Source organism: Ochotona princeps, chromosome 26, assembly GCF_030435755.1.
Source record: "Ochotona princeps isolate mOchPri1 chromosome 26, mOchPri1.hap1, whole genome shotgun sequence".
In the NCBI taxonomy this organism is placed as follows: Eukaryota; Metazoa; Chordata; class Mammalia; order Lagomorpha; family Ochotonidae; genus Ochotona; species Ochotona princeps.
The window spans coordinates 5,417,451-5,431,553 of NC_080857.1; the positions used below are offsets into that span (position 1 = coordinate 5,417,451).

The 14,103-nt window shown below is 55.9% G+C and overlaps 1 protein-coding gene across 1 annotated transcript in view; it reads left to right on the forward strand.

Annotated features, from left to right (window-relative positions):
* Positions 1 to 3,608: 3,608 nt before the first annotated feature.
* The window catches only part of SYNE3 (spectrin repeat containing nuclear envelope family member 3), a 57,206-nt gene continuing 46,711 nt past the window's right edge, over positions 3,609 to 14,103 (forward strand). Inside the window, exon 1 of the mRNA XM_058655232.1 lies at positions 3,609 to 3,734. The gene's annotated coding sequence lies outside the window, so the exon portion shown is untranslated. The remainder of the gene's footprint in view (positions 3,735 to 14,103) is intronic.

The following is a 14,103-nucleotide window of genomic DNA, read 5'->3' on the forward strand; positions in this document are numbered from 1 at the left end:
CTAGCACTGTGACTTTCAAAACAATAATTTAAAACAAAAGTTTATGGATTGCACTTTGACATTTTGCTTAGTTAATGCTTAACTTCCTGTTAATGATGGTGCTTGGTGGTGTTAAATGATGTTATTGTCTGATATTATCAAGACTCACTGTCTTTTAAGTTGGAGGAATTATTGGGAGATGATCTTGCCCAATTATCTCCTTCCACAGTTTGGAAGTGCCCCACCTCAGGTAGCTGGTTAGCAGTGCCAACGCGGCTGTGGCCTCCTCTGCCGAGTTGTGCCCGTGCTTCCCACACTGGTTCTAGTTCATTTCCTAAAAGCAGCACGCCGCAGTGTGCCCAGAGGAGCAACCTGCAGGGCTCTGGGCTGGGATGGTTCCGCTGGCTGGCTGGCTGGCGTTGCAGGGCGTTCCCATGGGGAAAATGACCCTCCCGAGATGTTCAGAGAGCCGGGAGGACCCACAGCGCAGGGCCCGTGGGTGGAGAGGGAGGCTGCCACGCGGAGGTGGAGAACCGGCAAACGGAAGGCAGCTCAAGGCACGGAAGCGGTGGCCGGCTGGGCCAAGAACCAACTCCCCCGCCCACACCACGCACTCAGCATGCACTGCCGGTCCCCACAAAGGGGAACCCGGCTGGAAATGGGAAAGTGGAACCCTGGGCAGAGGCTCTCCAGCACACCCGCTTGCCTCAGTTTACCTTTTCATACAAGGGAATCTGTGTTCACTGCAAAACAAACCTCCTGGCTTCTCATCCTTTGGTAGAGGCCAGACACAAACGAGTCAGGGGCGGGGCGGGGGGAGGGGAAGGAATCGCTCACAAAAGGAGAATGGCACAATGCAGCTCAAGCTGGCCCGCCAACTGCAGATGGCACACAGACCAAAGCACTGCCCCAGGCGTGTGAGACCAGTTCCTGCCTTCCCTCCACCAGGGGCGGCAGACATGCCTGCTGGCTGCAGCAAAGCACCCTGGGGGGGGAAAGGACAGGAAAAACTTGGCTTTTGGGGGGGAAAAGTGTTGTACGCTGAGCAAACAGCCCCACTGCCAAGTGAGTCAGACTTTCCTTAAGCGGGCATCGCTTCTCGTGGTTCCCTCTCTGCTTCTGAAAGGGAGGCCCGGGGCGGGGCTTCCTGCACTCAGTTCCAGAAGCCACAGAGCGGGTTCTGGCCCCAGGCCTCTGCCTGAGGTCTCCTTGCATATGAACCTTTCTCAGAGCAGCTCGGGAGGGAGGAAGTGTCGTGGGCACCGTACCAGCCCGCACATAGGTGCACGCAACTTTGACGTCAGTCATAAGGTGAGGACTCTGATGGGATGCTTATTAAGAATTCATGATGATAAGAATAATAAACTACTAGTATCTATTTGCCGCTTTGCAGTTTGTAAAACATTTTTATCCACACACATTTCTCCCAAGATCTTCTTGCTATGCCCACCAAACAGAGGGCTAATATTTGCAAAGGTTATATGGCTTGCTAAGGTTTACTCCTGGGAAATACACAGTGAATCTGGGCCTGGGGTTTGAGTTGTCTCCTTCAGTCCTTCCCTCCCCGACCCCCTGCCTGCTCAGTGTGGGTCTCTGCTGTGCCAGCAGGTGGGAGCAGTGGGTCTTCCGTCCTGGGCACAGAGTTGTTCTGTGAGCCCAGGTAGGTGGCAGCCAACACCTCATTCTTTTCCGTAGTCCCACACGTTATCATGTAGCAGGTGCTCAGCACATGTTTGGCAAAAGTCCCACTAGCTGTGTGCCTGAAGTCATGGTGATCGCCCCCTTACTGAGAACCACAACATGACAGGTTGTGTAAGCTGGGCTCTCACAAAGCCAGGCAAGGACCCACATGAGAGAACTTCCTATTAGATCCGTATCTCGGAAGAGGAAATCACACATGAATAATCAGCTAAGAGGTGCTCATCGGGGGCGAGTGGGCAACACGGGCCGAGCTGCTCGCTGCCTGTGGCACTGAGCCAGTCAGTGCGGGAGCTGAACTCCAACAGCCTGGGGCCCCGCCTGCTGGGCAGCCTGTGTCCTCAGGCCAGTCACCTGACCTCTTTGTGCCTTGGTTTCCCTAACAAGGCACACTCATTAAGCCTTTCCTAATGACATGCAGGGTCTTTGAGGAGCGTTAACGAGGCAACACACCTGAGAGCCTTCTGGAAGTAAAGAGCGCGTTATCCCAAGCATGACTCTCGTAACCATGGCTAATTACTGCCTGCACCTTGGGCATCACTGCCGGAGCCTCCCAGCCCACAGCCTCTGTGATGCTGGCAGGCTGTTCATGGGACACCTAGGACCTGCCACGTGCCAGGGTGGGCGAGGCCCTTCATCCACATCCCCAGGAACACAGAGGACCACAAAGGGGCTCTAAACGAGGGAGCTGACTGCCACTCTATTCTAATTTGAGCTAGGCTAATCCATCTTCTTTGTGGGATAGTACATTGCCTGGCTTCTTCAGTTCCGCAACCCCCCATGCCCGCAAGGCCCTGTTTCACAAGCTCATCTCTGAGGACGCTGACTTTTAAACTGCTTTAGTCAACCAACTCCTGCCAGACCGGCTGGGAAAGCCAAGACCAAAACAGCCCCTGGAAGCAGTGGGCTGGGGCCAGTTACTTCACCCCTGCAGCCTCCTGCTCTCTGCACCATGCCTGACCTGGGAAGCCTGCAGAGCCATATCCTTAGGAAGAGGGCATCCTCATCCAGAGCAGGTGGAGCCAATCATGCAAATTCACACTTCCTGGGAAAAGATAAGAGCTGGGGATCTGAGAACCGTGCAAAGTGCAGCTGGGTGTGCTGGAAGCCCGGTGACCCCCCAGAGCCGGGCAGGAGGGAGGAGAGAGGTGGAGTTGGGAAGGCCAGCAGTCTTGAGACAGTGGGAGGCGACCAGCTGCAGGTGTGTGGAGTAAGCCGGCCTGGGGCTACTGCAGGTGCAAAGGCACTGGGGCAGGTTAGGCTCCCACCTGGTCAGGCCAGGTTAAAGGGCTGCAGGCGTTGCGAACAGCCAGCCAATGGAGAAGGGCGGATGATTGTGAGCTGGGGGAGGGGGCTGAGAGGCACACTCTGGGCGCCTTCGCTGGGGGAGGTCCACCCTAGGGTGAGAGTCCCATTCCTTTCCTCTCTGGGAGCCCCGGGGCCGGGAGGGGATCACTAGGGTGTCTCCACCTCGCATCAGGCTGGAAGGGGGTGTCACTTCCTTCTCCATTTGCACTTGATCTTAGCTGAAAGGTCGAGAAGTGGTACTTCCTTCTCCCTTTTCGCGCCTCCAGGCGTGGTACCCCTGACTGTGCTCCAACTCCAGCGCTGGGAGGCGGGAGCTGCGCCCAGCAGGACATGCTCCACATTTGGGATGCGCAGGGTGTTCCCCCACCCCACCACCCCACCATCCCGCCCCGTGTCCGACTATCTCCTGGGGAAAGGTAGCCGCGCGCCATCCCAGGATGAGACTCGGCGGGACCTGGGATCCGGGAGGTAAAGTGCCGGCAGGAGCCGTGTTCTCCGGGTCCCCGCGGGGACGTGCCTGGGTCACTGGACCCCGGCGCGGCGCAGGACTCCGGCAGAGCGCGCGCGGGGCAGGGCGCATCGTCCTCCCGCACGGCCGTGGCGGGTCCCGACGGGGCGGAGGCGGCCGCGGGTGTACCGGCCCCGCCCCGGCCCCGCCCCGCCCCGGAGCCGCCCGGGACTCGGGGACGAGGGAGGGCGGCACGGCCCCAGCTGCCCGCGGCGTCGGGTTCCTGCTCGCTCCTGGCCGGGTAAGTGGTGCGGCGCGGGGAGGCCCAGCCTGGGGCGGCAGGGTCGGGAATCACTCAGCCCCTGGTCGGGACCCGGCCCCGGGATCGCGATCGCCCAAAGTCAAGGGAAGCCAGGGTGACGCGCGCGCGCGCATGCCGGGAGCGGCGTGACAGCTGCGGGCGGGCGCCTCTTTCAGTTTAAATCCAGCCGCTCCCTGCAGGCTGCGAAATGTCCGGGCTTCTCTCCTCCCCAGGAGATTCTAATCCAGAGGAAGGACCTTGGGCAATGGCTCTCCCTCCCCGCTGAGCTCCGGGATGAGCGGACCGGACTCCCCCAACTCGGCAGCGCATGGGGCAGGGAAAGTCCCCGAGTTGTTCGGCGGCGGTGAGGGGGCTGTTTTGCTGTGCAGCCTGGGGTCAGCGGCTCTGCCTCTCTGGGCCTCATTGCCACGACTCCACGGGAGTCCGAGGAGAAGCCAGAGGTGGCTTTCCTCCGGGAATCCCCCTCCCCCCAGACAGGAGACCTGAGGGTGTGGCTCTGTGGTCACCCAGAAGCAGGGGCCCACGTGGCCCAACTGGGTTCTGCTTCCACAGTAACACTGGCCTGAAGGTACCATTACTTTGTCACTGTGGCGGGAAGCGCTGACCCAGTTCTGCACTGGGACCCTTGCCCCATGTTCTGGGCTCTTCCTTCCTCTCTGGAAAGGGGACACGGCCCTCCCCCTACCCCCGCCTTTAGGGTGGAGTCCCCTGATGTGTCCAGTGAAGACCGAAGCAAACCTTAGGGGAGTGGGCGTGTCACCAAATCCCTGCCCTCTGACCTTGCTGGGACAGCCTTGTTGATCCGCTGCCGGGAGAGCAGACTGGACTGGTTTGCCCAGAGAGGCACAGCCACCAACAGAGCCCAGCTCTCCTCAAGCTGCAACCTTGGCTCAGCTGGGACAGCCAACTACCCCAGGGCTCAGGAGCAGGGAGGGGGAGCGGCTGCCTCGCCGCGTGTGGGTCTGCACATTCCTCAGGCAGGGCAGCGTTGTGCTACTGGCAGGCGGCCGCAGCTGTGCCAAACCCGTAGTCCTAGCGTTGTTTTTAGACAGAGGCCCCTCTGGGGTTGGCTGAATGGGAACGGGGCTTGGAAATCTTATTGCTGGAACCCCATGTCTTGTTAGGGGGCGTGGTTCCTGATGACATGGAGGGGAGGGACTGAGGATCCAGGCTTTTCTCCTGCCGGAGGGGCAGGTGGGCATCTTCCGGGTGAGGAGTGTGGGCTCCTTCACTCCACAGCTGTCCTGGCACCTGACTGTGGGCGACCCCTATGTCCCCAGAGGTAAGAGGCCTGGAGCAGGGGCTACGCAGGCATCCTATGTGGTAGCTCCAAGAATGCAACTGGCACGTGTGTGCAGTACACCCAAAACCCTGGCACCTCTGAGAGCCTACAGGGCAGTTGGGCTACCTGTGCCCCCCAGGTGCTAGCAGTGAGCAGCTGGATTAGCTGGGTCCCATCCTGCTCTGGGTCTGGTCCAGCTGTGTAATGGAAGGGAAGTCGGTTCACCTTTGGGAGCCTTGGGGAGGAGGGAAGGGTAACTAGAGCACTCACACCAGAGGGTGCTGTGGGTCTCAGGTGACATACCATAGGAGCAGTGCTCTGGGTGGCATCAGACATACCGCCGATGTCGCAGTTTGGGGTGAAGAGGCCTAGCTGAGTGCCTTTTCTGCCCCATCTCTTGCTGCCTTGATTTTCCCATGGTTGTCCAGTGGTGGGTGGGCTTGAATCATCTCCCTTAGATCCTTTTGGCACTGACACCTGCTCCTTGTCCCAGGGCAGGAGAGTGGAGAAGAGAGTGGAGTGGCGGGTCTGGGATGTGTGTGTGTGTTGGAGTGGGGGGACAGTGTTTAAGGAAGTATTCCCCGTCTTTCACCTGCTGTGGCTAGCAGCAGACAAGGCACCGTTGTTGCCCAACGTACCGATACAGGGACTGTTTCCTGGGCCTGGATGTGCTGAAGCCAAGATTGGAACTCAGGGCTTTCAACTTGCTGCTCAGTCTGTGGGAGGGCGATGGTGTTCAGGAGTCACTGGCTCATCATGAAGTCACTGGTACTGGCTAGGGAAGAGAAGAGCTCTGAATGGGAATACCTGGAAGCAGCCCAGCTGGGCCTCCGGGAGAGGAAGCGTGAGGAGTGCACGCAGGGAAGGGATGTGACCATGGCCCTCGCTACACCCCACAAGGAGATGTGGTGCCACCCCTGCATGGAGCAGGTCAGGGCTGAGCCCTGGAGGCTGGGGCATCGCTTGTGTCATCATCGCCACCCTCCTCCCCACAGGCCGGGCAGGGTGGGGCACACAGGGCAGGAGGGAAGGGTTGTGATCACCACCCTCCTCTTCCTCCTCTTCCTGCTGCTTGCAGTTGCAGGGATGGATGTAGCTGTGTCTCCTGCCTCCAGCTCCTTGTTTACCACGCCTGGTACAGCTGAAATACCTCCAAGGGCTCTGGGGAGGGAGGCCGAGGGGCTCCTGCCGCCCACCCACAGTAGGGTGCTTAATGGCCCTCGGCACAGCCCCTTAAATAAAGGGTCCAGGAGGAGGGGTGGGGCATGGGAGAGTGGGAGAGGGCACAGTTTCATGGGAGGCCACTTGGAGGAAATTTAAATACGTGTGCATTTCATACATGCCTCGCTACATGGGCTGTTTCACACACAGAAGCAGGTTTTTTAAAAGAAAGGGGCAAGAGGTGAGAGTGCCCAACCAGGGACCACAGGGCGAGGGATCCAGAGGAGACGCCGGTTCACCTTGAGCGGGAGCCAGCACACTGTTTCTGTTGCCGGCCAAGGGGTTCTGGTGTTGGCTATTTTTATGCTTTACCATTTACAATTAGGACACACACGCACATATCTACCCGTGCATAAAGTCTGCTGGAAGTTCATGGAAAATTGAAAGTTTTCTACCATTTTATTTGAAAGGCATAGAGAGTGTGAGAGAGAGGGGTCCTCTTCTCTGATTCACTCCCCAAAGGGTCACACAGCCAGGACGAGCCAGGACCTCGACCCAGAGCCTCCCATGTGGTGACAGGAGCCCAGATCCTGAGCCATCAGCTGCTGTAGCCCTGGGTGCACATTTGAAGGAGCTAGGACTGTGGGGAGCAGCCGGAGCTCAGGCCAGGCTCTCTGATTTGGGGATGCGGGATCCTACGCAGCATCCTAGCTGCTGACCCATACACCCACCCCAAGAGCCCAAGATCTCCCCCTTTTTTTGCAGCAGCAGAACAAATTTTTTTAATTCCATATCCCACAAACTTGTAAAGTACCCTTTTCATACGTGCAACACTATTCTGTTATATATACTTAAAATATAATTGCAATACAAATAATACTAAAAGATAATATGAGCATTCTCAAACTACAGCTTAGAAAATCAGCCTGTAGCCTTGGATTTAAGTGTTAGCCTGCTTGGATTTAGAAAAATAAAACACATGGGTTGGCATTGTGGTGCAATGGGCTAAGCAACCGCTTGAGACACCAACATTACAGATGGGTGGCAGTTCAAGTCCTGACTGCTCCACTTTTGATACAGCTCCCTGCTAATGTGCCTGGGAGGTACGAGAAGATGGCCCAGTCCTTCGGCCCTGCACCCATGGAGGAGACCTGAATGCAGTTCAGGTTCCTACCTTTAGTGTGTGCAGCCCCAGCCACTGAAGCCTTTTGGGGCGTGATCAGCAGATGGGAGATTGCTTTCTTTGTCTCTGTCACTCTGCCTTTCCAATAAACATTAAAAAAAAAAGACATTCTGACACATGACTTCCTTTTGTCAGTATACGTAATATTTCTCTTCACAACTCATTAAGTAAATTACATTAACACTTTATCATCCCAGATTACCAACACGATTTTCTTCTGAGTCATAAAACCCTGAAATATTTGAGCTGGGAGGAACCACAGGTGCCCTACACCAATCTGCTGTTAAATAACTGGGAAAAGTAACCTGGCCAGGTCCCTGTTGGACACACAGGTAGTGAAGATGGTTTGCTCTGGGCTGCCACACCTGTGTGACTGCCGTGGGGACACTGCCTGCCCATCAGTGTGGCTCCTGTGACTTCCTGCTTCAGCCAGCCAGGGAGGTGGATGGAGGCATATGGGAGAGGAAGCCGACTCTACTGTTTTCATGTTTAAAAGAAGAGAGCTATAGCATGGCTTTCTTGGCTGCATGCATTGCTGGATTTGACATGCAAGGATTTTATATGCTGGATTTTCTAGCCCCCAGGAAGCAGGGGGCTGGCTGCTTCTCTCGGAGCAGCGTTGGGCTTGCCCCTCGGACTTCCTGAGTGGTCCGCTTGAGAGAGTCACTGCCAGAACAATTTAGTGCCCATTCCCCTTTGTGCAGTTGGAGAGATGGATTCGGAGAGGCCAGACACCTTACTTGAGTCACACAGCAGGGGTGAGTTTCATTGGAGAGTGTGGGATGCTTTTGTTTCCTGGATGCTGTGTCGGGAGTGCATTCCTCACTCTTAGATGCTAGCTGGCAGCCCGGCTGGGCCGGGCCCAGGGAGACAGCCCTTTAAGAACAACATCAGCCATCAGGTTAGGCCGGGACTGGAAACTGACTGCTCGGACTCCATCAGGCTTCCTCCCGCCTACCATGGTGTGTCCTGGCTTTGGAATGCTGCAATGGGGCCCAGACGGGGCACCTCTCCCTGTTTCATCCTGGTGCCTCCTCTCTGGCCATGGTGCTAAAGCCATTCTTTCAGACTTCCCTCTGCCCTGGCACCTGTCACAGCCTGGCAGGGTTCGGAAGGACAGGTGTCCAGGTGCTGGCTGCAGGTGGTGGTCTTCCTGCTGTGCAGTGTTTGTGTGTGAGTGTCAGTGCCCACCTGGGCGGTGTGTGAGGACCTGATGAGGAAGACCCTTTCTTACAGGTTGGCAGCACTGGGAGACTGGGGATGGGGACGTCCCCGCCTGAATACCCCTTGTCCAGAACGCTGTGTGAATTTGGGTCTATTTTTATATCCATAGTGCGATATGAATGGAAATCAAAGCGTGGAATTTGTTGCTGTTTCGTGCGTGCCTTATGCATGTAGCTGAAAGGTAATTCCATACACTGGTTCTGCCTGTGACGTGAGGGCAGCTTGGGACTTTTCACTTGTGGCGTCAGGTGGCTGCTCAACAAGTTTTAGATTTGGGGGCATTTTATATTGGGGAGTAGGGGTGCTCAGATTGCAGCTGTGCCAGGAAGTATGAGTGCAGATGGCTTGGAGCTTTGGTCTCTCTGTTGCCTAGAGGGTGCAACTTTGCATATGGAAAAGGCAAGTCTTGCAGGTGTCTGAGAGAGAGGGGGTTCTCCAGAGCTCCCCCCTGTAGACTGCCTCCCTAACACCCATCTCACTGGTGTTGGAGTACAGCTCTGGAGGGCTGCAGACTGGGAGTGGGCAGACCCACTTTGTCCCAGGAGCATGGGTGGGCCGCTGTGGCTGCTCGCATTGTAATTAAGCTGAGTTCTCTTTGGGATGTGGAAAGGGCTGAGCCCCTCCCAAGCGACATTTGCTGAATAATACAGCATCTGACTCACTCGGAGCCTCTTTCCTTTCTGATGGGAGGAGCTGTGTTTGACTTGAATCAGGGCAGTCTCAATTTCCTTTTTGGTTTTTTTTTTTTTCAGATTTGTTTATTTTTATTTGAAAGACAGAATTCCACAAAGAGAGATACAGAGAGATCTTCTATCCACTGGTTCACTCCCCAAATGGCCACAATGGCCAGAGCTGAGTTGATCTGAAACAAGGAGCCAGGAACTTCCCCTACCACGCTGGTATTATCCCATGTGGGTGCAGGGGTCCAAGCACTTGGGCTATCTTCCACTGCATTCCCAGGCCATTAGTAGGAAGCTGCGTTGCAAATGGAGCAGCTGGGCCTCTAATTGGTACCATATGGGCATGCTGGTGCCACAGGCAGAGTCTTAGCTTGCTAAGCCACAGCACTGACCTCAATTTTCTGTTTTTCAAAATGAGAGATTGAGGGGCTGGTGTCATGGCTTAGCAGGTTTACCCACCATTTGCTGCAACACTGGCATTCCATATGGACACTGGTTTGTGTCCTGGCTGCTCTACTTCTGATCCAGTTCTCTGCTCATCAGCTTGGGAAGGCAGCAGAGAATGGCCCAAGTGCTTGGGCCCCTGTACCCACGTGGGAGACTCAGATGGAATTCCAGGTTCCTGGTTTTGGCCTGGCCCAGCCCCAACCATTGTGACCATCAGGGAGAGAACCGGAAGCTGGAAAATCTCTGTAACTCTGCCTTTCAAACAAGTAAATCTGAAAAAAAATTATATTGAATTTGGAGACCCTCAAGAGTGCAGATGCTCCTTGCGCGAGGACCCCTGAGTGGCAGTTTGGGGAGCTGAGTGTGGCCGCTGCTGTCTGCTGTCTGTTCCAGGAAGGCCAGGCTGCCCAACGGGTGCTGCTCCCTCCAGCCCTCAGGAGAAAGTTTCCAGTCTCTTGCCTGCCTGTCAGGTTGCCTGGGCTGGGTCCTATGGACCCCCAGATTCTTCCTGCCCCTGCTGACCTCTGGGCCTGAGCACCAACTGTTACTTTGCCCAGCTGCCCTCCCTGCCCTTCCCACTAGCACCTCTTCCAGGAAGCCACTCCTGGGCACCTCTGTCTCCCTGTCCCAATGCACTTTGCACTGAAAGCAGTTTTCAAGTTTGGTTCCCCACTGGACTGTGACCATCTTTTTATTTACAACTAAAGATCTGTCATCTACCGGTTCACCATCCCTCCCTACCCCACATCATAACACATGTCTGTGTCAGCCAGAGCAGGACCAGGCCAAAGCCAGAGGCCAGCAACTTGGTGTGGGGCTCCCATGGACGTGAGCCAGCACCTGCTGTTTCCCAGGGTGCTGGCCTGGAATGTTGGATCAGAAGCAGGGTGGGCAGGACTCGAACAGGGCACTTCAATATGGGATGTGGTCAGTTGTTGCCCCGACACCTGTCCCCGGCTTCAGACATTACAACAGGATATTAGAACTTTGTGGGAATGGATCCTTGCGGTGGCAGCCACTGAATGAAGCCAGCAGGTCAGGTCCTGAGAGGAGTGTTTCCAGGGCCCCGAACAAACAGTGGGTTTTGGAGTGGTGGCCGTGGGAGAGAGTGTTCTGTGTCATCTTCCCTCATGGCCCTGTGTAGGAGCCTCTGCGGGGACTTTTGTCTGTTCCAGGAGCCATCATGGCTGCCTGTACATGCTGTCAGCTGCTGTACACACAGAGCCTTGGGCTAGGACCTCCCGGGATACCACATCCATGGTTGTTCAAGCCTCAAAGGGCACAGAACCTGTGGTCCATCCCCTGGATACTTTGTATCACGTCTGGGTGATGTGTATTACCTAACACCACCTGCATGCCATTACTCTGTTGTTTAGAGACTGGGAAGAAAGGAGTGTTCCCTAGTCACAGCTTGAATTTCCAAATAGTTTCAATCCATGGTTGGGTGAATCCTTGGATGTAGAACCCATGGATATGGAGGCTCTATTGTACTTATGGAATGAGCAAAAGATAAAGGGAGGATGTGGGTTCGCTGATGGAGTGGATTCCTTTCTCACGTCCTGGTAACAGCCAGTATCCGTCTGGCATGCCACCCACCATCATATGTTCTCTCTCTCCTCACAGCAGCTCTGTGACGCACACTCTGACATCATCCACACTTGCCAGAGAGGATGCCTGCACGTCACCTGCCCGTAGCTGGTAGCAGTGGAGTGCGGAGTTGAGCTCAGGTTACCTGGTCCTGGAGCGCAGGCAGGTGCCTGTCTGCGTGGGGAGGTTCAGACCTAGGGCTCAGCCGCCAGCCCAGGCACCTAGTTCTTTCCCTGCATCCTCACATTGGCAGGCTGTTCTTCAGAGGAAATCCTTTTGGTGAGAACAACATCACGTGGTTCAGGAATGCCAACAGATTTCCAGGGCCAGGGCCCAACCCAGAGCACTCCACCCTGCCACCACCGACCACACCCTTTTCTCCAGGCCCAAGTCTCCGTCTGCTGCTTGTTCAGAAGCTGTGGGGAGCTTGGTGACCGCAAGCTGGCCGTTGTGGGCTGCACGAGAGGCAGTTGGGCTGCTGGCCAAGTTCACCTCTGCTGTTGCTCCTGCACCAGGAACCAGCACACTCACTTTTCCTGGCTTGCTTATTTGTGCTGGCTTCAAACTCAATTTTGCTCAGAAATCATTGAATTTTGTTTTGTTAAAGGTCTGCCCTGTGGCTTCCTTGGCCCCTCTTCCTTCTGTGTGGAATAGGGCTGGCCAGGCACTCCTTGGCATGGTGTTAGCTCGTTGACCTGCTCCTTTGAGGGAGGGAGAGGATGGCCCTGCGAGTTCCTATATTTGTCTCCTACAGGAAGCAGCGGGTGAGTCATGCCACTCCTGGCTGGAGAGCCAAGGAGGCCCAATTTGGCGGCTGGGATCTGGGTCCTTCCGCCCTGGAAAGCATGTGTCTTGGGCAATCACATTCCTTCAGTGTGTTGACATTGACCTTGATGGACATGGAATAGGAGGACATGAGGGATGGGTCCCTGCCTCTGCGGAAGGCATCCAGTGGGTGAGAGGGGTGCTGTCAACACATCCCACCCTAGGGGACAGTGACTCAAGCATGGGGTGCAGGAGAAGCTGTGTAGGTTTTCCTGGAGGGGCAGCAGGGCTGTCTGATTTTCCCACAGTGTAGTCTCTCTGGGCCTCAACACTCTTGTCTGTAAAGTGGGAGCACCTGTGTTTTACTTGCCACCTGGCTGGGTCTGTGAGGTACACACCTGCACAGGTGAGGGGCCTTCCACACCCTTAGCGGGCCCAGCCAAGCAATACATCACTGGTGTGACCTGTCTTCCTATGCATAGGATCATTTGATTTTGTACTGTAACAAAGTCTCTCTCTGCTCCTGGACCCAAGAGGGACTCAGACAGTCCAGGCTGGCATCTGTTTCCACCACCTGCCTGTGATCCCAGGGCACCACACACCCTCCTTGGGCTTGGCTGACTCACCTGTCCAGTGGGCTGGCCCTGTGCTCTGCAGAGCTGCTGTGGGGGTTGGATGAAAGGTCAGAAGGGCACCACCCTGCAGTCACCCCAAGCACATCCAGCTGGGAAGGTAGGTGATACTGTGTGTCACTTAGAGGAGGGCTGAAATGTCACCTGCCTCCTGCCCCAGTACCTGCAGCAGGTAGAACCTATCTGTGAGTCAGCCCTTGGCTCATGGGTTCTTGGCCAAAGCCTGAGCCCTGGGAGGTGGGTCTGGGAGACTGCTGACTCTGTAACGCAGCCATGCCTTTGTCTACATAGAGAGATGGTGTCCCCTGGGAGAGAGGACATACGGTGTGCAGAGCGCGTAGCTGTGTCTTTGTGCACTCCCAGGATCCCAGCCATCCCTAGTGGCCAAGGCACTGTTTCCTAGAATTGGCAATGTGAGTTGGGGTTGAGGGTGTCACAGCCACCACACTAGGTCTTTCATCTTGTTCCTCTGGAGTCCTCCGCCACACGGTGCAGGGCTTCACCCAGGCCAGGGCTCTGAGAATGTTGGCCGGGAGCTATTCGGGACTGAGTGAAACAAACCCAGGACACAGAATGACCGTGGTGCCGCTCCACATCCCTCCCTGTCTTCCCTTTCCCTTTAATCTTTCTCCCTGCTTAACGTTACCTGGACTCCCTTTTGGACCCAGAGAGCTAGAAATCTTGAAGTGGGACAATTAACCCATTTGTTTGAGGGGCAGAGGACACATACACAGAGCTCCAAGAGCTAGGAATGAGATGCAGATCTCCCACATGGCCAGCGGGAACCCCGTTACCTACACCGTCTTCCGCTGCATACCCAGGCAGATGCTGAATGGGAGGCAGCACTCCTCTGGGGGTGGGCGTATCCACCCTGCAGTGCCATGACACCGGCCTCAACCTGCTATCTTTAACCTTTAGCCTACGTGGTGGGTCACACCAGGGAGTCCCCAGGGAGTCCTGGAGGGTACGGGGTGGGGGGGGGGAGGTTCCAGCCCTTCACAGTGCTGAGAGACCTTGGGATAATGGCAGACACATCCTAAACAACTGTAAGGAAAATTCCAGAATGAAGTGCTTCCCCTTCCCTGCTCCCACCCAACACTTTTTTATTTTAAAAGTCAGAATGACATGGAAACACATGGAAAGAGCTTCAATCTGCTGGTCACTCCCCTGATGACCGCAGTGGCCAGGGCTGGGTGAGGCTGAAGCCAGGAGCTTCATCCGGGTCTCCTATGTGGGTGGCAGAGGCCCAAACACTCAGGCCCTCTTCCACGGTTTTTTCCTGGCCATTATCAGGGGAACTGGGCTGGAAGTGAAGTAGGCAGGACAGCCCATGTGGCAGTTGGCATTACAGGGCAGCACTTAGCCCACCATGTCACAGCACCGGTCC